Here is a 23,617-nt window from a genome sequence, read left to right as displayed (position 1 = left end):
TTAGGAATTTATTATATAACTTTAGTTTGTTTAGGAATTTATTTTATTTACCCATGAGATGCATAGTGATACTATAGAAATTTGATTTTGTCTCTTCATAGTGTCTTTGTCAGATTTTAGTTTCAAGATTATGATGGATTTATAAAATAGCTTGCAATTAAAAAAAATTTTTTTATTACCCGGGAGGTTGGGGATAAGTTATTAAAAAGTTAGTACTTTTTAAAATTTTGAAATAATTCAATGGTTAATTTACTTTACTGGTGATTTTGTTTATAAATAAATTTTAATCATGGATTAAATTATCTTAATTTTTTAATTGCATATTTTCATTATTTAAGTTTATTTTTTATTTTAACTTCACCAACACATTTATTATAAAAATAGGTTCATAATATTATTCATTTTGTGTGTTTGTAGACTGTTGTGGCTTTTATACTGAAACTAAGAATTATTTTAAAAGTTTCTTTGATTTTCGAGTAATCTATCCAGGGAATTATCAATTTTATAAATGTATTCAAGAAACAACTCTTGCCTTTGTTGATATTCTATATTTAAATATGTAATTGATTCACTATTTTATATTTATATTTTATTTTGTTATTTTATTGTTTTTATGTTACTACTTATTTTTGTTTTGACTAGAATTTTATTAATCAAGCATGATTACTAGATTTGCAGCTTTTCTTTCTTCGTATATATACTTAAACTTTTATTTTCATAAGTAAATATATGATATGAATGCTCAGAAAGGTGGTATGCTTTCTGAAAACAGTCATATCTATCTATGCATCTAACTATAAATCTATCTGTTTAAATATATAGTAAGTAAATTGAAATGCATTAAAATTAATTGGAGTACATTATTTTTTAGAAAAAAGTATGACGCATCTACCAAGTTTCTGAAAGAGAATTGATTTTCTCTTTATTTTCCTTATATTTCATATTGTCCTTACATTTCAAGGGTAATAATACTTGACCTCTATGTTATGCTAACCTCTGAGAACATGTCCCAGGAATTACGTAATACATTTTATACTTTCAGAATCTCATATGTCTGAACCATTTCAATGTAATATGATATATTAAAGCTCTCTGATGATATATAAAAATAACTATGCCATCTGTAATTTAATTTTTCTCTATACTTATGCTAAAATATAAAAGTAATAGTCTTTTAGACCATTTAAAAAATAAACTCCAGATGCTGTAGCAGGTTAAAACCATCATCAGTTTCAGATTTTCTACTGTAATTATACCTGTGATTCTTCCCTTTTAAAATTGGTTGGATACTTCAGAACACTTCCATAGAAAGCATCCCTGATGATTACCAGATTGATTTACAGTAGGCAAAAGTACAATGTGACTTAGGGAGAAGTAAGCATTTAAAAAAAAATACAATTGGTATAGAAGAAGTGTATAGTAAGACAATATTGACAGAAATAATATGTCTGTGAACAAAATTTGGATAGACAATTGTACAGAATCTATCTTCACAGTGCTAAAGTGTTTTAGATTCTGAATTGTCAATTTGACTATCTGGATATATAGCCTAGATAGTCAGTCCAGTTGACTGGAAGGATATATATCTAGATTTAGATGTAGATCTAGATATATATGCTTCTAATATATGTAGATATAAATAGTAAACTAGACTCTCTAGACTATATATCTACATAAAGTAAAAATACTTTTCTAATATTTCTTTACTTAAAATTAACATGATAAAGCTATGAATTTTCAAATCTACTTTTATATGTTCTCCTTTCTGCCAAGCAAAGATTCATTTATATGAGCATTTTAGTAGACTTTATAAACCAATATTTTTGTTATGATTTCATATTACTTTTACCATTTTATTATAATGACTTAAATTTATTCCATTAATAATTTATAAAATAATACTTCTTATAGGTTACATTATGACATGCCTGTGCCTTCCACCCCCAAACTTTACATTCTGTGGTAATTTAATTGTTAAAACCAGCAGCAATATCTATATTTAAATCTAACAAGGAGGAGGCATGTGAAAGTGCATGCATGTATATCATGTACTTAGATTTATATATGCAATTTTTAATTAGTAATTAGTTCTCCAGGGATATTCTTTCCAAACTGTATTCCTGCTTTCATTTTCAACACAAGTCAAAGTATATTTGAAAATATTTTTTGTTTCTAGATAAAACAAAATTGGTAAGATTTATGTTGTTTTTGTTCTTGTTTGAGATGTCATGCCATCATTCAATCAGAAGCTCTGATTTCTACCAAGATGCAAAAGTGAGTGAATGAATATATGGATGCTTATGGATACAGAGACATTAAAAGAACTAGATGTATCCCTAGCAAATAATTCCTTGTGTTACCAATAGAGCAGTAGCATAAGAACCTTCAAATCACTAGATCATGTTGATGATCTCAAATGGCTTGCAATATCTTTCCAAATAAACACACTATATAGTATATAATTGTGTATGTTGTACTATATACTATGGTAAACAATGTAATTAAATTGCAACATAGACAAACAACTCTATTTCAATAAATTATTACAAAGTTATCACAATCCAAACAGTATTGTATTGGCAAAATAATGGCAAATATGTCAATGAATAAAAATAGAGCATCCAGAAGTGGACCCCTACAGACAACTAATTTTATACAGAGTGCCAAAGTAATTCAATAAAGAAAAGATACTCTCCATGATAAAGTAGGCTTTATTCCTGAGATGCAAGGTTTGTTCAATATACGCAAATCAATAAATGTGAACTACCACATTAACAGAATTTTAAAAAATGATCATCCCAATAGATGCAGGAAAAGCTTTCAATAAAATCCAACATTCTTTCATGATAAAAACTCTCAACAGACTTGGCATTGAAGGAATATACTTCAAAGTAATAATAGCCATCTATGGCAAGCCCACAGCCAACATCACACTGAACAGACAAAAGCTGGAAACATTTTACTTAAGAAGAGGAACAAGACAAAGATGCCCAATCTCACCACTCCTATTCAACATAGTACTAGAAGTCCTAGCAGAGCAACCAGCCAAGTAGAAGAAATAAAAGGCATCCAAACAGAACAAGAAGTCAAACTATCTGTTTTCACTGATAATATAGTTCTATACATAGAAAATCCTGAAGACTACATCAAACAGTTCCTAGAACTTCAGAAATTTTCAAGATACAAAGTCAGTGTACAAAAATCAGTAGCATTTCCATACTCGAACGATGTTCAAGCTAAGAGCCAAATCAAGAATGTAATTCCACTTACAATAACCACACAAAAACAATGCCTAGGAATAGAGCTAACCAACGATACAAGATCTTTGCAAGTAGAACTACAATGCACTGCTGAAAGAAATCATAGAAAATGAAAACAAATGGGAAAAATTTCCATGCTCATACATTAAAAAAAAAAATCATTAAAATGGTCATACCATCCAAATAAATTTACAGATTTAATGCTATTCTTAACAAACTGCAAACATCTTTTTTCATAGAATTAGAAAAAAAACTATTCTAAATTTATCCAGAACAAAAAAAGAGCCCAAATTGACAAAGCAATCCTAATAAAGAAGAACAAAACTGGAGAATCTCACTACCCAACTTGAAGCTATACTGTTAGGTTATAGCAACCAAAACAGCTGGTAGAGAAAAAGACACCTAGACAAATGGAACAGGGTAAAAAACACAGAAATAAAGCACCACATCAGTGACCATTTACTCTTCCACAAAATTACCAGAAAAAAAAAAAAAAAGCAATGGGAAAAGGACCACTTACTCACTAAATGGTGCTGGAATAACTGTCTTAGCCATATGCACGAGAGTGAAACTGGACCCCTACTTTCACTACATACAAAAATTAACTCAAAATTGATTAAAGGTTTAAGTATAAGGCCTCAAACTGCAAAGATTCTAGAAGAAAACCTAAGAAATACTATCTAGGCATTGGCCTTGGCAAAAATTCCTAAGTCCTCAAAAAGCGATTGCAAAAACAACAACAAATTGAAAAGTGGGACCTAATTAAGTAATTTCCGCACAGCAAAATAAACTATGAACAGAATAAACAGACAACCTACATAATGGGATAAAATATTTGCAACGTATTCATCTAACGATGGTCCAATATCCATAATCTATAAGAAACTTAAATCAACAAACACAAACCTCTATTAAAAAGTAGGCAAAATCATGAACAGATGCTTCTCAAAAGAGGCTATATAAGCATCTAACAAACTTGTGAATAAGTGCTCAATATCATTAATCATCAGTGAAACACACATTAAAACCACAATGAGATACTATCTCACATTAGTCAGAAAGGTTATTATTACAAATTTTAAAAATAATGGATGCTGGAGAGGCTGTAAAACCACATTTTATTGATTATTTCTTAGATTTAAAAAGGTTACTAAAATAAGAAACTATATGAGAATTCACTAAATTATGCAGTTTTAGGACTAGTTATATGACAAATATTTAATGATAAATTGATGACATAAAATAGCTACCTTATTGCAATTTTTATGCAGAACAAAATATTATAAGCAAGAATAGCAAAGCCTAAAATGAAAGCTGAGTTTTTAAGAGAAAATTGCTATGAGAGACAATCTGACAAATTACAGCAACCAGGATAAAATGTATTTGTAGAATATGTCAAAGACTTCCTGTGATACCATATCATTTCTCAGTTAGTTCTTTCTGTTGCTTACCTCTTTCAACAGAATCTCAACTTTCTTTCCTTTTAATTTTATGAAATAGTATCATGACAGAGGCAGATTTGCTTTTGCTGTTTTTTTAATTGAGGATACTTGGAACCTATGATAAAAAGGTTAAATGTGTGTACACTGAATTGCTCCTAAATCATACTATAATCATGCTAACAATTTTTAAGAACACAGTATGTGTGAAGGATAATACGTTTAGTTATGTAAATGTTAATCACATTCACATAATATTTATACATTGTTATTTTCAGACATTTTGTGTATATATCCAAAGTCTTCTTCATAAAGACAGTTAATATCTCTGATTTGTTTCCTTGCAGCTGTCCAAAACTTTTACATGCAGTAATGTAGCATTCTCTCATAACAGTACTGTAATCTTTACATAAATTAATAAAATGTATTTGTTTTAAAGTAATGCCCAGACACAAACACAAACTCACACGCTCACTTACACCTATCCAAAGTCACTAAATGTAAAATCAGATTATTTTAATTGACATATTCAGGTAAGAACATCTCAGAGGTGAAAATAACAATTTTGTTAAAAATGTTTTGCACTAGTCTCATCTTTTATTTTTAATATAAAATAACAATAATAAACTTCTTAAAATTACATATTTTAGGCTGTTATTTCTAAAGAAGGGAGGTAGTTGTTTGATTTCCTTTGGTTTACACTTCAAGGCACAGTGCAAGATTCTAAAGAGACATACAAGTGTTTACCTGACTACTAAGTTATATCTTTATCTGGTTAATTTCCAGTTCCACACAATTTCTGCCTTTAACATGAAAAAAAAAAAAATCCTTTTCTGAAAGACAGGGATATTACTCTTGAAATACAAAAAAAAAAAAAAAGCCACAAAAATACTACTAATTAAAGCAACTGCAAATGTCAAAAATCAAGAAATCACATGTAAAATGCAAAATGGAATTGCCATAAAAGGGAACATTTATTATATGATAAGAAAGTTAACTGTTAAACTGACACAAGAACAGAAAATCTAACACCGCATGTTCTCACTCATAGGTGGGTGTTGAACAATGAGAACACATGGACACAGGGAGGGGAGCATCACACACTGGAGTCTGTCGGGGGGAAATAGGGGAGGGACAGCGGGGTGTGGGGAGTTGAGGAGAGATAGCATGAGGAGAAATGCCAGATATAGGTGATGGGGAGGAAGGCAGCAAATCACACTGCCATGTGTGTACCTATGCAACAATCTTGTATGTTATTCACGTGTACCCCAGAACCTAAAATGCAATTAAAAAAAAGAAAGTTAACTGTTGATTAAGCATATTTAATCAATATGAAAAATTAATGTAATTGTTTAAAGTCATTCTCCAGTAAAATGTTCTGCTGATTGTAATAACCATATTATTGTGTGTACAATTTTACTGCTAAAAGCTACATCTTATTCCAGTGAGGAAAGTGAGAAATTACAAGCTGACAAAAACATGAAGATTCTGATCAGGAGACACATAGACCAAACACATGCAAAAACTCACAATTTTAACAATGGGATTTTCTATTTTCAGTTAAGCAGTACCAATCATTCATCTGAAAGTGACTTTCCCAAATTATCAAATATATTTTTAAACTCTGCAGTCACTTAATACAGCATTTTATAAACATTTACAGATTCTTTTCCAAGTTAGGGTTTATCTCAAAGAAACATATTTTGCCTTCCAGGCAAAAAATAAAAGAAAATGAAATTCACACAGCATTAAGCAGAGTTTTTTAGAATCAAGAAATATATATTTCTAGAAACTATTGCATGTACCATATTAGAACATTTCTTTTTGTACTCATAGGTTTTCTTCTCTATTTTTTTAGATAACTTTATCTGAAAGGTCAGTGAATCACTCCCTTCTCTAATATACTCCCCCTTCTTTTGCCCTTGATATTTTTGATCCAGGATTGGCAGATGTGGGGCCCTGAGGCAAAGCCATTGACAGAGAATCCTACAGAGCTTAAGATGCACACATTCTATTTTTGGAATGTTACACTTACCAATGAGGACATTTACTTTGGTGACTGAGAACTGTGATGCACTGAGTTCAACCCGGCATAATGTGTGAGAGATTTCCTATTTATTTTTCAGGGAGGCATGATTCAAGAGGAAAAAGTTGAAAACTAAAGATTCCAGAGGTTTACAAAAAGAAATAATTAATCCTGGAGACAGAGTCAAGAGCCAAACAAAACCAAACTACATTTGACTAATTCTATTAATAATTATCTCTTCAAATTTGTAATTAATAATTAAAGCACAGTAGTAAACTATGCTTTAAATTGATGCTAATATAATTATTTAATTTAATCACTTAAATATTATTTTAAATAATCTTTAAATAAAAATGTTGTAGTTTATCATCAAACCATAATTAGTTGCCAGACAATTGGGCAATTTGAGAATTTAATACAGTTAATGAAAGTTGACTAATACCTATGAAAATATTTATTTAAATATAAGTTGTATATAGAAGTATACTGGAAGGAATTTACAAAAGATGTAAAGAATGGATGACAGCCTTTCTTAAGATGCTCTTTGGGTGACCTTAGAGGAAACGTTTAAGGGCTCTGAGATTATTTATATAACCTATAAAATGACATGCAACCTTAGCTTTTTAAAAGTAAAGTGCTAGATTAAATTATAATGCAAATTTCTTTACAATTAAATTAAACAATTTTATGAAAATACAGTGGAAATTCAAGTTTAATGTTGAGAAGAATTGGGACAATAAAACATTTATATATATATATATATGATTATGCAAAATCATGTTTTATTGGAAATGCTTTTGATTCTAAATTATTTAATTGCCTTAGATTTCTATTTTAACTGCATTGGAAAAACCTAGTAAAATCATAAAACATTTAAATCCTCCTAACTCTCAGGAGCAAATATTATTATTTTGGAAGAATATTCAGATTTAACAACATAACCTTGAAGCATTCATCTGCTTACATATTATAAACAGTTTTCTCAATGTTGTTACTAAGAATGGGAAATACAAAACTCTGAGATTGCTTCACATGAATAACAATAGGCCCAAAACTTAAAAAGAAAAAACAAAAGTGAGATAAAGACATACATTGGATGCAATAACTGGGAGTATGAATTCAAAGGGGAAGTTAATTTTCTATTACCAAAAAGCAATAGAATATTAAATAGTAATAACAGTGGATTAAAATAAGTGCAAACAGACTGATCATGAAAAATCAGTATTCTTAGAGGTTGTGGTAATCGCAAGGGTAAAAAGCTAGATGAGGAGACAGAAATATGAAAGAGATGTGTACTAGGAAGTAAGGAAAAGTGAATAATCTAGAGTGCAGTAAATCAGGAGCCAGAAGATGCACAGTGTCCAAGGAGGAGGACAGAATATAGTCTGTATTGAGATAAGACATCTGGGAAGAACATTAATAAACCAGGTAGGTGACTTTGGACATTTCAATGCTTCACCTAAGAGAAAGTGCCTTTAATATTTTTGTAATTCTAAGGACCTGGGATTCTGAGCTTGGCCTTAATTTTATTTAACCGGTATTTGCACAGGCATGAACATAGGTTTAAATATGGCTGTAATTTATCTTTAAATTTGACATATACTTAAAAATATACATACATATAAAGCTGAAATAGTACTCGTTTTCTCATTTTTTTAATATATACATATTTGATGTAGGTCATTATTATAGTATTTGAATAAAGGAATACATCCCATAATATTTAAAGCTGATGTCATTCAGATCATCTGGCATGCATGTCCTTTGGCCCATCTGTTAGGCTGTCATAATGCCATACTGAGGAAGTGGCAAGCAAGTTTCAAGTAGACATAAATGCCAACCAAAGATTAATTTAGCAGGATAGCTTATTGAGTGCAAAAACTGACATCTCCTATAAGTGGAAATGCTTGACTAGCAATGCCAAACTGGGGCCTTGTGCTTCATTACATGTGAGTGCATCTGTTGCCACTTGTAGCCCTAATACCATAAAAGAGAATAATTTTCACTATGAAACTTCTTTGAAAAAATGCAAGCATAGATAATTTCATAGGTAAGAGAGGACAGGCCTTATTATGGCATATCTGATAAAGTTGCTGAGACAGATGCTTCTGAAAAGTAGTTGAATAAATGAATATACAATATTTTTCTAGAGTTTAAAATATTTGGTCAAGAATTCAATGATACCATTGAAGAAGAAGCAAATTTAAAGAGGAACATGTAGTTATTCATGCAGTATTTTTAAAAAATGAACAATATGTGCAATGGGTTTTAGCAATATAGTTTATACACAGCTCAATGAAGAAAAGGGAGGATTATAATATAATTGTGAGGAATATATTATAACTGTGAAATTCATGTATTTGGGAAACTGATATTAATCATTTAAGATTAAAATAATCAATAAAGAAAGACGAGTTAAGTGGAAAATTCTAGCCAAGTAGTATAAAGTAATGTATATCTTGTTTTGTAAAATGCAAGAGTAGGAAACTATTCACAATGAAATTAAGCTAACCGAGTAAAATTTTGTAATATCATAAGTTTTATGAAAGTAGTAATGTTCAGAAAAGTCACCTCTTCAATTCACTGTAATAATTAATTCATGGATTTATTCATAAATATTTAGCGAGCAACTAGCATGCCAAATGCAGTGATTGGATTGTCCTAATGAATGATCTAAAATAAAAGATTGTTTTTTATTTTTACTTCTAGATGATAAGTTTTCTTAAACTTAAGAATTTTTAAAATTCAGTTGGCTTGTAAGATGGCCGAATAGGAAGAGCTCTGGTCTGCAGCTCCCAGAGAATCAACACAGAAGACAGCTGATTTCTGCATTTCCAACTGAGGTATCTGGCTCTTCTCTTTGGGACTCCTTAGACAATGGGCACAGCCCATGAAGTGTGAGCTGAAACAGGGTGGGGTATCACCCCACCCTGGAAGCACAAGGGGTGGGGGAACTCCCTTACTTATCCAAGGGAAGACTTCACGGACTGTGCCAGGAAGAATGATGCTATCCAGCCCAAATACTATGCTTTTCCCATGATCTTTGAAACCCACCGACCAGGAGATTCCCTCAGATGCCTACACCACTGGGGCTTGGGTTTCAAGCACAAAACTGAGTGGCCTTTGGACAGACACCCAGGTAGCTGCAGGAGTTTTTTTTTCATAACCCAGTGATACCTGGAAAACCAGTGAGAGAACTGTTCACTCCCCTGGAAAGGGGGCTGAAGCCAGAGAGCCAAGTGGTCTAGCTCAGTGGAGCCCACCTCCACAGAGCCCAGCAATCTAAGATCTACTGGCTGGATATTCTTGCTGCCAGCACAACAGTCTGAAGTGACCCTGGGATGCTTGAGCTTGGTGGGGGGAAGGGCATCCACCATAACTGAGGCTTGAATAGGTGGTTTTCTCCTCACAGTGTAAACAAAGTCACCAGGAATTTTGAACTGGGTGGAGCCCACCACAGCTCTGCAAAGAGGCTGTAGTCAGACTGCTTCTCTAGATTCCTCCTCTCTGGGCAGGGCATCTTTGAAACAAAGGCAGCAGCCCGTCAGGGACTTATAAATAAAACTCCCATCTCCCTGGGACAGAAAACCTGGGAGAAGGGGCAGCTGTGGGCACAGCTTCAGCCGATGTCAATGTTCCTGCCTCCTGGCTCTTAAGAGAGGAATGGATCTCCCAGCACAGCACTCGAGCTCTGCTAAGGGACAGACTGCCTCCTCAAGTAAGTCCCTGACAACTGTGCCTCCTAACTGGGAGAAACTTCCCAGCAGGGGTCAACAGACACTTTATACGGGGAACTCTGGCTGTCATCTGACAGGTTCCTCTCTGGGATGAAGTTTCCAGAGGAAAGAACAGGCACCAATCTTTGCTGTTCTGCAGCTTCTGCTGGTGTAACCCAGGCAAACAAGGTCTGGAGTAGACCTCCAGCAAACTCCAGCAGACCTACAGCTGAGAGGCCTGACTGCTAGAAGGAAAACTAACAAACAGAAAGGAGTAGCATCAACATCAACAAGAACAATAACAAAATCCACACATAAACCCCATCCAAAGGTCACCAATATCAAAGACCAAAGGTAGATAAAAATCATGAAGATGGGGAGAAACTTGTGCAAAAAGGCTGAAAATTCCAAAAACCAGAACATCTCTTCTCCTCCAAAGGATCACAACTCCTTGCCAGCAAGGGAAAAAAACTGGATGAAGAATGAGTTTGATGAATTGACACAAGTAGGCTTCAGAAGGTGGGTAATAACAAACTTATCTGAGCTAAAGGAGCACGTTCTAACCTTGAAAGAAGGTTAAATGAATTGCTAACTAGAATAATCAGTATAGTGAAGAACATAAATGACCCGATGGAGCTGAAAAACACAGTACACGGACTTTGTAAAACATACACAAGTATCAATAGCTGAATCAATCAAGGAAAAGAAAAAATATCAGAGATTGAAAATCAACTTAATGAGATGAGTGTAAAGAAAAGATTAGGGATAAAAGAATCAAAAGGAACAAAGACTTCAAGAAATATGGGATGATGTGAAAAGACCAAACCTACATTTGATTGGTGTAGAGGAAAGTGACAGGGGAGAATAGAACCAAGTTGGAAAACACTCTTCAGGATATTATTCAGGAGAATTGCCCCAACCTAAAAAGACAGGAGAACACTCAAATTTAGGACACACAGAGGATGCCACAAAGATATTCCTTGAGAAGAGCAACCCCAAGACACATAATCATCAGATTCACCAGGGTCAAAATTAAGAAAAATATGTTAAGCACATCCAGAGAGAAATGTTGGGGTCCCACAAAGGGAACCCCATTAAACTAATAGAGAATCTCTCTGCAGAAAACCCTACTAGCCAGAAGAGAATAAGGGCAATATTAAAAATTCTTAAAGAATAGAATTTTCAACCCGGAATTTCATATCCAGTCAAACTAAGCTTCATAAGTGAAGGAGAAATAAAATCCTTTACAAGCAAACAACTGGTGAGAGAATTTTTTCACCACCAGGCCTGCCTTACAAGAGCTCTAGAAAGAAGAACTAAATATGAAAAGGAAAAACCAGTACCAGCTGCTGCAAAAACATACCAAATTGTAAAGGCCATCAACACTATGAAGAAACTGCATCAACTAATGGGCAAAATGAACAGCTAGCATCATATGACAGTATCAAATTAACACATAACAATATTAAACTTAAATCTAAATGGGCTAAATGCCCCAATTAAAAAACACAGACTGGCAAATTGGATAAAGAGTCAAGACCCATCAGTGTGCTGTGTTGAGGAGACCCATCTCACATGCCAAGACCCATATAGATTCAAAATAAAGAGATGAAGGAATATTTACAAGACAAATGAAGAACAACAAAAAAAGAGGGTTGCAATCCTAGTCTCTGAGAAAACAGACTTTAAACCAGCAAAGATTTTTTAAAAAAGGAAGTGTATTACATAATGGTAAAGGGATCAATGAAACAAGAAGAGCTAACTATCCTAAATATATATGCACCTAATAGACGAGCACCTAGATTCATAAAACAAGTTCTTAGAGATCTATAGACTTTGACTCCCAAACAATAATAGTTGGAGACTTTAACACCACAGTGAACTCAGCTCTGGACTAAGTGGACCTAACAGACATCTACAGAATGCTCCACCCCAAATCAACAGGCTATACATTCTTCTCAGCATAACATTGCACTTATTTTAAAATTAGCATATAATTGGAAGTCAGACACTCCTCAGCAAATGAAAAAGAGCAGAAAACATAACATACAGTATTTCAGACCACAGTGCAATCATATTAGAAGACAGGATTAAGAAACTGACTCAAAACCACACAACTACATGGAAACTGAACAACATGATCCTGAATGACTACTGGGTAAATAACAAAATTAAGTCAGAAATAAATAAGTTCCTTGAAACTAATGAAGACAAAGACACAACATACTGGATCTCTGGGCCATAGCTAAAGCAGTGTTTAGAGTGAAATTTATAGCACTAAATGCCCATAGGAGAAAGCAGGAAAAATCTAAAATCAACACTCTAACATCACAATTAAGAGAACTAGAAAAGCAATAGCAAACAAATTCAAAAGCTAGCAGAAGACAGTAAACAACTAAGATCAGAGCAGAACTGAAGGAGCTAGAGACAAGAAAGACTTCCAAAAATCAATGAATCCAGGAGCTGTTTTTTGAAAAGATTAACAAAATAGACCACTAGCTAGATAAAGAATAAAAGAGAAGAATCAAATAGACACAATAAAAAATGATAAAGGGGAGATCACTACTGAGTCCACAGAAATACAAACTACCATCAGAAATACTATAAACACCTCTATGCAAATAAACTAGAAAATCTAGGAGAAATTGATAAATTCCTGGACACAAATACTCTCCTAAGACTTAATCACAAAGAAGTGGAATCCCTGAATACACCAATAACAAGTTGTGAAATTGAGGCAGTAATTAATAGCCTACCAACCAAAAAAGGCCAGGACCAGATGGATTCACAGCCGAATTCTACCAGAGGTATAAAGCAGATATGGACCATTCCTTCTAAAATTATTCCAAACAAGAGAAAAAGAAGGACTCCTCCTTGACACATTTTATGAGGCCATCATCTTCCTTATACCAAAACATGGCAGAGACACAACAACAACAAAATCTCAGGCCAATATCCCTGATGAACATTGATGCAAAAATCCTCAGTAAAATACTGGCAAACAGAATCCAGCAGCACATCAAAAAGCTTCTCTACCATGATCAAGTAGCCTTCATCCCTGAGATGCAAGGCTTGTTCAGCATACCCTAATAAATAAATGTAATCCATCACATAAACAGAACCCAGTGACAAAAACCACATGATTATCTCAATAGATGAAGAAAAGGCCTTTGATAAAATTTAACACCCTTCATGCTAAAAACTCTCAATAAACTAGGTATTGATGGAACATATCTCAAAATAATAAGAGCTATGTATAACAAACCCACAGCCAATATCATACTGAATGGGCAAAAACTGGAAGCACTTTGAAAACTGGCCCTAGACAAGAGTGCCCTCTCTCACCATTCCTATTCAACATAGTATTGGAAGGTCTAGCCAGAGCAATCTGGCAAGAAAAAGAAATAAAGGGTATTCAATTAGGAAAAGAGGAAGTCAAATTGTCTCTATTTGCAGATGACATGGTTGTGTATTTAGAAGACCCCCATTGTCTCAGCCAAAAATCTCCTTAAGATGATAAGCAACTTCAGCAAAGTCTCAGATATGAAATCAATGTGCAAAAATCACAAGCATTCCTATATGCCAATAACAGACAAACAGAGAGAAATCATGAGTGAACTCCCATTCACAATTGCTACAAAGAGAATAAAATACCTAGGAATACAAGTTACAAAGGACGTGAATGACCTCTTCAAGGAGAACTACAAACCACTGCTCAAGGAAACAAGAGAGGACACACAGATGGAAAAACATTCCATGTAAACAGAAGTATACCTGTGGCAGAAAATTTACAGCACTTCTTTCAATGAAGTGCTTCTTCCAGAAAAATTTGAAATGAGATTAACTGCAGAGATTAAATGAAGGCTTTATATTGAACTTTTGTATATGAGGTTGTATTATTTCATTTTCATGCTGCTGATAAAGACATGCCCAAGTCTGGGTAATTTATAAAAAGAGATTTAATGGACAGTTCCACATGACAGGCGATGCCTCACAATCATGGCAGAAAGTGAAAGGTGCTTCTTACACGGTGACAGCAAGAGAGAATGAAATCAAACAAAAGAGGTTTCTCCTTATAATACCATCAGAGCTGGTAAGACTTATTCACTACCTTGAGAACAGTATGAGGAAAACTGCCTCCATGATTCAATAATCTCCCACTGAGTCCTGCCCACAATGTGTGGGAATTGTGGGATCTACAGTTCAAGATAAGATTTGGGTTGAGACACAGACAAACCATACCATTCTGCACCTAGCCTCTCTCAAATATCCTGTCCTTACATTTCAAAACCAATCACGCCTTCCCAACAGTCCTCCAAAGTCTTAACTCATTTCAGCATTAACTTCAAAGTTCACAGTCCAAAGTCTCATCTGAGACAAGGCAAGTCCCTCTGCCCATGAGCCTGTAAAATCAAAAGCAAGTTAGTTATTTCCTAGGTACAATAGGAGTACAGGCATTTGGATAAATACACCCTCTCCAAATAGGAAAAATGGGCCAACACGAAGTGGCTAAAGGCCCCATGCAAATCCAAAATCCAGCAGTCAAATCTTAAAGCTCCAAAATGATCTTCCTTGACTCCATGTCTCACATCCAGGTCAAGCTGATGTAAAAGGTGGGTTCCCATGGTCTCGGTCAGCTCAACCCCTGTGGCTTTGCAGGGTACAGCCTCTGTCTAGGCTGCTTTCACAGGCTAGCATTGAGTGTCTGTGGCTTTTCCAGGTGCATAATGCAAGCTTTCAGTGGATCTACCATTATGGGGTCAGAATGACGGTGGCCCTCTTCTCACAGCTCCACTAGGCAGTGCCCCAGCAGGGACTCTGTGTGAGACTCCCACCCCACATTTCCTTTCAACACTGCCCTAGCAGAGGTTCTTCATGAGAGCCCCACCCATGTAGCAAACATCTGCTTGGACATCAATGTGTTTCCAGACATTCTCTGAAATTGAGGTGGAGGTTTCTAAACCCTAATTCTTGGCTTCTGTGTACCTGCAGGCTCAACACCATGTGGAAGCTGCCAAGGCTTGGGGCTTGCACCTTCTGAAGCTATAGCCTGAGCTGTATCTTAACCCCCTTTAGCCATGGCTAGAGTGGCTGAGAGGCAGGACAACAAGTCCATAGACTGTACCCAGCAAAGGAGTCCTGGGCCCAGCCACAAAACCATGCTTTCCTCCTAGGCCTCTGGGCCTGTTATGGGAGGGGCTGCCACAAACAGCTCTAACATGCCCTGGAGACAATTTTCCCATTGTCTCGGTGACTAACATTTGGCTCCTCATTACTTAATACAAATTTCTGAAGCAGACTTAAATTTCTCCTTAGAAAATGGGTTTTTCTTTTTTATTGCATGGTCAGGCTGCAGATTTTCCACACTTTTATGCTCTGTTTCCCTTTTAAAACTTAATGCTTTTAACAGCACACAAGTTACCTCTTGAATGCTTTGCTGCTTAGAAATTTATTCTCCAGATACCCTAAATCATCTCCCTCAAGTTCAAACTTTCACAAATCTCTAGGGCAGAGGCAAAATGCCACTAGTCTCTTTGTTAAAAAATAGCAAGAGTCATCGTTACTCCACTTCCTGACAAGTTCCTCATCTCCATCTGAGACCATGTCAGCCTGGATTACATTATCCACCTCGTTATCAGTATTTTGGTCAAAGCCATTAAACAAGTCTCTAGGAAGTTTCAAACTTTCCCTCATTTTCCTGTCTTCTTCTAAGCCCTCCAAACTATTCCAGCCTCTGCCTGTTACCCTGTTCCAACATTGCTGCCACAATTCTGGGTATCTTCACAGAAGTACCTCACTCTACCAGTACCAATTTACTCTATTAGTCTGTTTTCAGGCTGCTGATAAAGACATACCCAAGACTGGGTATTTTATAAAGAAAAAGAGGTTTAATGGACTCACAATTCCATGTGGCTGGCAAGATCTCACAACCACAGCAGAAGGCTAAAGGCTCTTCTTACATGGCAGTAGCAAGAAAGAATGAAAGCAAGCAAAAGGGGTTTCCCCTTATAAAACCATCACATCTGGTGAGACTTATCACTACCTTGAGAACAGTATGAGGAAACTGCTCCCATGATTGAATTATCTCCTGCTGGGTGCCTCCCACAACATGTGGAAATTAAGGGAGGTACAATTCAAGATGAGATTTGGGTGGGGATACAGCCAAACCATATTAGAAGAAAACAAGTGTTAAAAAACAAAAACAAAAGAACCAAACACTTGACACCATGATCTCTCCAAAAGAGTTTTCTTAAGGAAAAAAATTCTTATGGTGGGTCTTAAAACAAGAAGAAAAGAATCTAATTTAATCAATGGTTTCCATTTTGAACATGCAAAGAATTGACACATTCAGGGATAAAATATTACAGAGGAATCCTTTTGATATCTATTGTATACTGTTGATTTATCGAATTAGGCTAACAATAGTTCACTTTCAACACTCAATATTTCATGTGAAAAAACTTATAAAATACCATTAGCTTTTCCTTTTTTTTTTAAAGAATAATGTTAAAAATATGCTGAATATACTCTACATTGAGCAAACCAATTCAGAAAGTTTTTAGTGCATATGTATTTTATGTATACTTAAACATAGAAGAGTGGTAATCCCACTATTCTATTTCAATCAACCATAACCCCATTCTCTGCATTTTCCAGCCAGAAGACTTAGCATCCATGCTTGAGCTAAAGTCTCAATTAAAACCGCTGCCTGACCCTGCAGTTCATTCCATCCTCTGTGTTACTACCTTGATTGTTTTTCAGGTTAGCTCGACTCCCACTACAGTTCAAAATCCACTCTGATTTCCAAAGCTACTTGGATTACCACTAAATCTTACATCTCTTTCTGTTTATTGCTATTGTGTTTATGCTTGCATTGGATATATGTATCCTGATTCCTTTAATGATCAAGTTCTCTCCACGGAGAGACTGGGCAAGCTATTAATCTGCAATGTAACAAAGGCAAAGGCCCTGAATGGTTTGGAATGAAGACATCTACCACTTCTCTTCCCTAACAAAAGAACTAGTGCAGCTTATCAGAATTCATGTTCTCTGTACAACACCCCATAAATATCCTTTCACTTCTCAAAGTTTCATTCAGGGTTTTCTTAGAATTAGGAAGTGTACAGTCACACCATCATCCATCTGTCTTATGTTGCTATGACATTCTTTCACCTGGGTTTCATATTTTATAAAATAAACAAAGCCAAACTCCTTTGAATAGCTACTTCTAACATCCTTCTTGACCTGTACATAAGAATTTCTCTGAAGGTACTGAAATATTCTTTCAGATCCTGTTCAGTTGTTTTCCATGAGAGACCCAATACTACTAAGTCAGATGTTTTCTGGACTGCTCTTTTCACTTTTATGGCTAATGAAGCATCTGTCTTATCCCTTTTTCTTTAGTTATCTTTGGGATAGTTGACAATATACACCAAATTTCCCCAGCCAGCATTGAGAGCATGCAGAATTCCTTCTACCAGCCAGATACCTCTAATACCCCAAGACATAGGAATCCTGTAGGGAAGCCCACATGCCTCTGGAAACTGGACTGTAATCATGGGCAGAAGCATCATTCCATCATCTTCTGATGGTATTTCAATGGGTTGATTATTCTAGTCTATTGTTACCTGAATATATTCAGATTTTTTTTTTAGTTTACTGCTAGGCCACTGCTAGGAAGCCAGGCAGGGCCGCTGAAGTAGTGACATACAAGAGCAGCCCAACTACTTCTTTCCCACAAAACGATCCTCTCCTCTCCTTCCCTGCCAACCCAAGCTCATATTCCTCAGAAGCGTACCATATGGAATCTTCTGGTTCCAGATTTTTTTAAACCCAGCTTGAAGTTTGGAATATTCATTAATGGTATGAAGAATATAAAAAATTTATATCTTTTTGGCAAATAAAACAGTCAATTGTCTGAATATACCACATATTTTTATCTCTTCTTATGCTGTATAATGTGATGTTTATATAGATAAATTACATTTAAAGACATATTTTGAGCTTAGTGTAACATTTTAAAGAATATCCCAGTGAGAGAATGTGTTCTCTTTCCGGGTCCACAACGGGGCGAACTTTTAAGGGCAAGAACTTCCCAGTGCCATGCCTCCCTCCCATCTCTCTCCATCCAGGAGATTTAATGGTTTATGTTTGAATTTCATGGGTGAGAGAAGAAACTAAGAGTCAGTCACTGCAATGGAAGTTCTAAGGAACTCCTTTCATTGGCCAGGGGTCTTAGAAAAGGTGGGGGTTCCTCCCAGGTTAAAAGTCCCCTTCTTCCACACCCCTTCAGACTCTTATGTTTGGATCCCCTTCTATGAACACTCCCTTCATGGAAACCATCTTTCTCTCTCCTGCATTTCTCCTCTGGAGTCCCCTTCCACACTCTCTTGTGGAAGCCTGTCTTCTCCTCCTAAACTCCGTTTCTCTCTATTCCCTTCCACTCAGTGTGGAGCTGCTTTTCTCTCCTGGGTTCCATCTTTCTGGATTCTCTCACTCAGTGTGAGAGGAGCTTTCCTTCTCTGGTTTCCCACCTCTGGGAACCCTTCTCACTCAGTGTGAGAGTGGCTTTTCTTTCTCTCACTCAGTGTGAGAGTTAGCTGTTCTTCTCTCCTCCTCCTTTTTCTCTCTTTAAATAAATCACTTTCTACAAACACTTTTGAGTCTGGCATTTACTGCTCACTGTGCTGTGGTCCCCTCTCTTATTCTTGAGAGGGTAGGAGACCATGAACCTGGAAACATGTTCTCTCAGCGGAGCCGAGGGCACCCTGAACCCCAACCAGTAAACACCTTGAAATGAATATATTTAAGTTGCGTAAAGTTTCTCTTAAAAGAATGGTGGTATGCAAACAATTAAGAAAGTAATAGATTATTTTATTCTTGAAACAAATAAGCTTCTCTACTTAATACTGTATTCTTTAATATTATGTTTTATTCACAGTGTGACTTTGGATTAAGAATTTCTCTACTCAAATTAAGAAGAAACTTAATTAATATTAAAATGCATCATTTTTTTTTTATTTTGTTAAAGGGAAATTCACTAACATTAACAGCCAAAGCAGGTGTATTTTTCCATGACTGACATATTTTTGTACTAATCAGATTATCACTGGGTCATTCAGCACCTCTCACTTTCAAGCTTACCTGTATAGTTCCATTAAGGCACCTGAAGAATTTCATATTGGGAGTACTTTGGCTAGTTTTATCAGAAAAAAAAAAACCATTACACTGTGTACTCTTGTTTGTTTACTATTTTTACTCATTTGCTTATCAGTTCTCTGCATATTGCCTCACACAATTTGATGCAAAATTGCAAAGTGGTGAGTTGTGCTTCTCTGTCTTTTAATGTCTGCTTAAATCCTTTTAAAGGGATTTGGTTACTATCTTCACTAAATTATTTCTGCTATAATCATACTTTCAGCTTGCTACATAGGACTTTTTCTACTTGTATCTCTCTCTCTCTCTCTCTCTCTCTCTCTGTGGTGTGTGTGTTTAGGCAAAACATATTCAATAATTAATATTTAGTATTTCTAATAAAATTTCTCATGTGTCTTTTTAAAAAACTCTTCCTACCAGGACAATAGAATCAAGTGATGAGCTGTGTCCAGTTAAGTGCTAGAAGGTCCATTCTCCACCAAACTTTCTAATTCTACATTTTACTTCTACTTTCTCTTTAACATGGGTAGATGATTTTAAATTATAAACTTATTTCTAATTATTCATATAATTAACAATATTATAATAATATATAATACTAATTAACAATCTATGTACCCAAAATCTTTTGGATATTTGTTGGATATACATATTATCTGAGTGGATATTATTTGATGGATATACATATCATTTGAGTGGATATTTTATTTCATTTTTAAACTTTTTATTGAGGTGTGATTAAAATTTAAAAAAGTCATACACAGTTTATACAACTTGATGAGTCTAAAGAATTATAATTTTTTATTATTATAATTTTTTGTGTGATTATATTACTTAACATAAGATCCACAGTCTTAGTAATTTTTATATAACTACAATATTCTTGCCTTTAGGCACTATGCTTTATAGTAGATCTCTAGGACTTATTCATCTTACATAAGTGAAACTTTGTACTCTTTAAATAATATTACCCTATTTCCCTCTCCTTCCACTCCCTGGCAGCCACCAAGCTAGTATATGTGTCAATTTGTTTGGCTATTTCAAATTTATCTTAGAAGTGGCATCATGTAGTGTTTATCTTACCATTACTGGTTTATTTTACTTAGCATAATGTCTTGAAGCTCACTCATGTTGTCAAAGTGGTAAGATTTCCTGCTTTTGTAAAGCTGAAAAATATTCCACTGCACATATATACCATGTTTTCTGTATCCATACTTCTTCCCTGCACATTTATGTTGTTTCCATATCTTTTATTTTATTTTATTTTATTTTAGGTGCATACTATATCTGGTATTTCTCCCCTTCCAATCTTTTTAATGTAAATAACAGTATAATTAATATGTGAGTGCAGATATCTCTTTGAGATTCTGGTTTTAGTTTCTTTGAATACATACCCAGAAGTAGAATTGCTGGATTATATGGTGGTTCTATTTTTAATTTTTTGAGGACCTCCATACTCTTTTCCACAGAAGCTCAACATTTTACATTTCCACCACCAGTGTAAATGGTTTTACTTTCTTCATAGCTTTGCTAACACTAGTTTGATAATAGCTATTCTAATGAGTGTGAGATGAAAGCCCATTGTGCTGTTAATTTACATTTCTCCAATAATTAGTGATAGGAAGCATCTTTCTATGTGACTTGGTTATTCTATATCTTATATGAAGTAATATCTATTCATGTCCTTTGCCTATTTTAAAATCATGTTGTTTGTTTGTTTTCTATTGAGTTGTACGGAAGTGTCTTATATATTTTGACTGTTAATTCTTTATCAAACATATTGTTTACAAATATTTCTTTTCCCATTTCACGGTTTTTTTTTTTCTTCTGTTGATTGTTTCCTCTGCTGTAGGGAAACTTTTTGGTTTGATATATCCCCACTCATCTATTTTTACTTTTAATGTTTGTGCTTTTGCTGTCATATTCATAAAACATCACAGTGCCGATATTAAGGAGTTTTCCCCTTGTGTTTTCTTCTAGGAGTTTTACATTTAAGGCTTTAATCAGTTTTTAGTTACATTTTATGTACAGCATAAGATAGAAGTTCAGTTATATTCTTTCAAATGTGGCCTTTTGTGTGTTTTTGGTACACTCATCAAGGATTAGTTTACTGTATGTGTGTTTACTTCTGGACCTTCTTTTTTGTTTCATTACTATATGTGCCTGTCTTTCTGTATTTATGCCAGTATTATTCTGTTTTAATTGCTGATGCTCACTCTCACATAGTGCAGGATATCCTAGCCAAAATATATAGACAATAAAAATAAATAAAATGCACCCAAATAAGCAAGAAAAACTAAATTATCTATGCTTGCAGATGACATGATTTTATATGTGGAAAACCCTAGACTACACACACACACACACACAAAGACACACAAACCTGTTACAACTAATAAATGATTTCTGGAAACTTATAGGAAACAAAATCAACATACAAAAATGAGTTGCATTTCTGTACACTAACAATGAACACCTAAAAAGAAAATTAAGAAAAAAATTCCACTTATAATAAAATAATATTGTACAAAATCATTCTTAGAAAGGTTTACAGATGTTCTAAAACACATACTCTATTTACCTCTGAAATCTTGGGTATTATGGATCATGAGTCATGGGTTTACCAAGACCAACACTTCCATCTATTCACCATCCTTATAACTATGAAAGCCATTGAGATGACAGAAGCATAGAAACTGGAGACAGAAACCATGAGTTAGCTCTTGTATTAGTCTGAGTAGACTGACCATTATATAATCAATACCTAACATTTCTCACTTGGGCCTTGGTCCCATACAGTTTGGAGAGTTTCCAGGACATAGCCATTTAGTAATCCTGACTCCTTTTTCCATGTGGTTATTCCACTTGTGGAGCCTCCTCCTTCTCTGTGTTTAACTTGCAGATTGGTAGAGTGTTTGGAGAAGAACACTACAGACTACTTTGGGGCCCAGAAATGTCGTATATAACTTCTTCCCATATTCTTAGGGTTAGAATTTAGTTACATGACATTCTGATATAAATGTATCTAGTAATAGAAAAACTTCAGAACCTTATTATTGGGGAATAAGGTAATGAAAATCTTTAGGTTTTCTACATATAGCATGAAACTACATAAAGGCATATGTCTATAACCCTTTAATGTATCAAAAGTAAATGTTTTACATTGGCTGTCCAAATAGTATGAATATGAAAGTACATAAATCCCTTTTTTTATGGTTAAATGAAATTTGATATTTGATAGAGAAGATTTGTGTAAGTTAAATAAGTAAATTATCTGTTAACACAGATATCACTCTAAAGCAAGAGTTGAAATGTTTGAATTGATTCAATGCTTTGCAGGCATTTTTCTCCCTGAAGCCACTAAGACAATATATCACTTTTTTGACTGCATCATTTAAAATAAAATATGTCAATTAGAAAAGCAAGATTTTTCAGGAGGGAGGGGCCAAGATGGCTAAACAGAAACAGCTCTGGTCTGTAGCTCCCAGCAAGACCGCTGCAGAAGGTGGACGATTTCTGCATTTCCAACTGAGGTACCTGGTTCATTTCACTGGGACTGGCTAAACAGTGGTTGCAACTCATGGAGAGTGAGCAGAAGAAGGGTGGAGTGGCACTTCACCTGGGAAGTGCAGGGAGCAAGGGGACTTCCCTCCCCAAGCCATGTGAAGCAGTGAGGGATTGTGCTACCCACCTGGGGTACTACACTTTTCCCGTGGATTTTTGCATCCCACAGATCAGAAGATTCCTTCATGAGCCTACATCACCCTGGGTTTCAAGCACAAAACTGGGTGACTGGGCAGACACTGAGCTGTAGGAGTTTTTTTTTTTTTATTTATTCTCCAGCAGTACCTGCAAATTCAGTGAGACAGGAGAACCATCCACTTCCCCGGAAAAAGGGCTGAAGCCAGGGATCCAAGTGGTCTCACTCAGTGGGTTTCACTTTCACTAAGCCCAACAAGCTAAGAACTACTGGCTTGAAATTCTCATTGCCAGCACAGCAGTCTGGAGTTGGCCTGGGAG

The 23,617-nt window shown here is 34.9% G+C and overlaps 1 pseudogene; it reads right to left on the bottom strand.

The window, feature by feature from the left end:
- Positions 1 to 10,467: 10,467 nt before the first annotated feature.
- Positions 10,468 to 23,348, bottom strand: LOC105707404 (TAR DNA-binding protein 43-like; annotated as a pseudogene).
- Between the last annotated feature and the right edge of the window lie 269 nt (positions 23,349 to 23,617).

The sequence above is a fragment of the Aotus nancymaae genome, unplaced genomic scaffold (genome assembly GCF_030222135.1).
Source record: "Aotus nancymaae isolate 86718 unplaced genomic scaffold, 86718_ANA_hifiasm-v0.15.2.pri h1tg000040l, whole genome shotgun sequence".
NCBI lineage: Eukaryota > Metazoa > Chordata > Mammalia > Primates > Aotidae > Aotus > Aotus nancymaae.
This window is presented reverse-complemented; position numbering and strand designations above follow the sequence as displayed.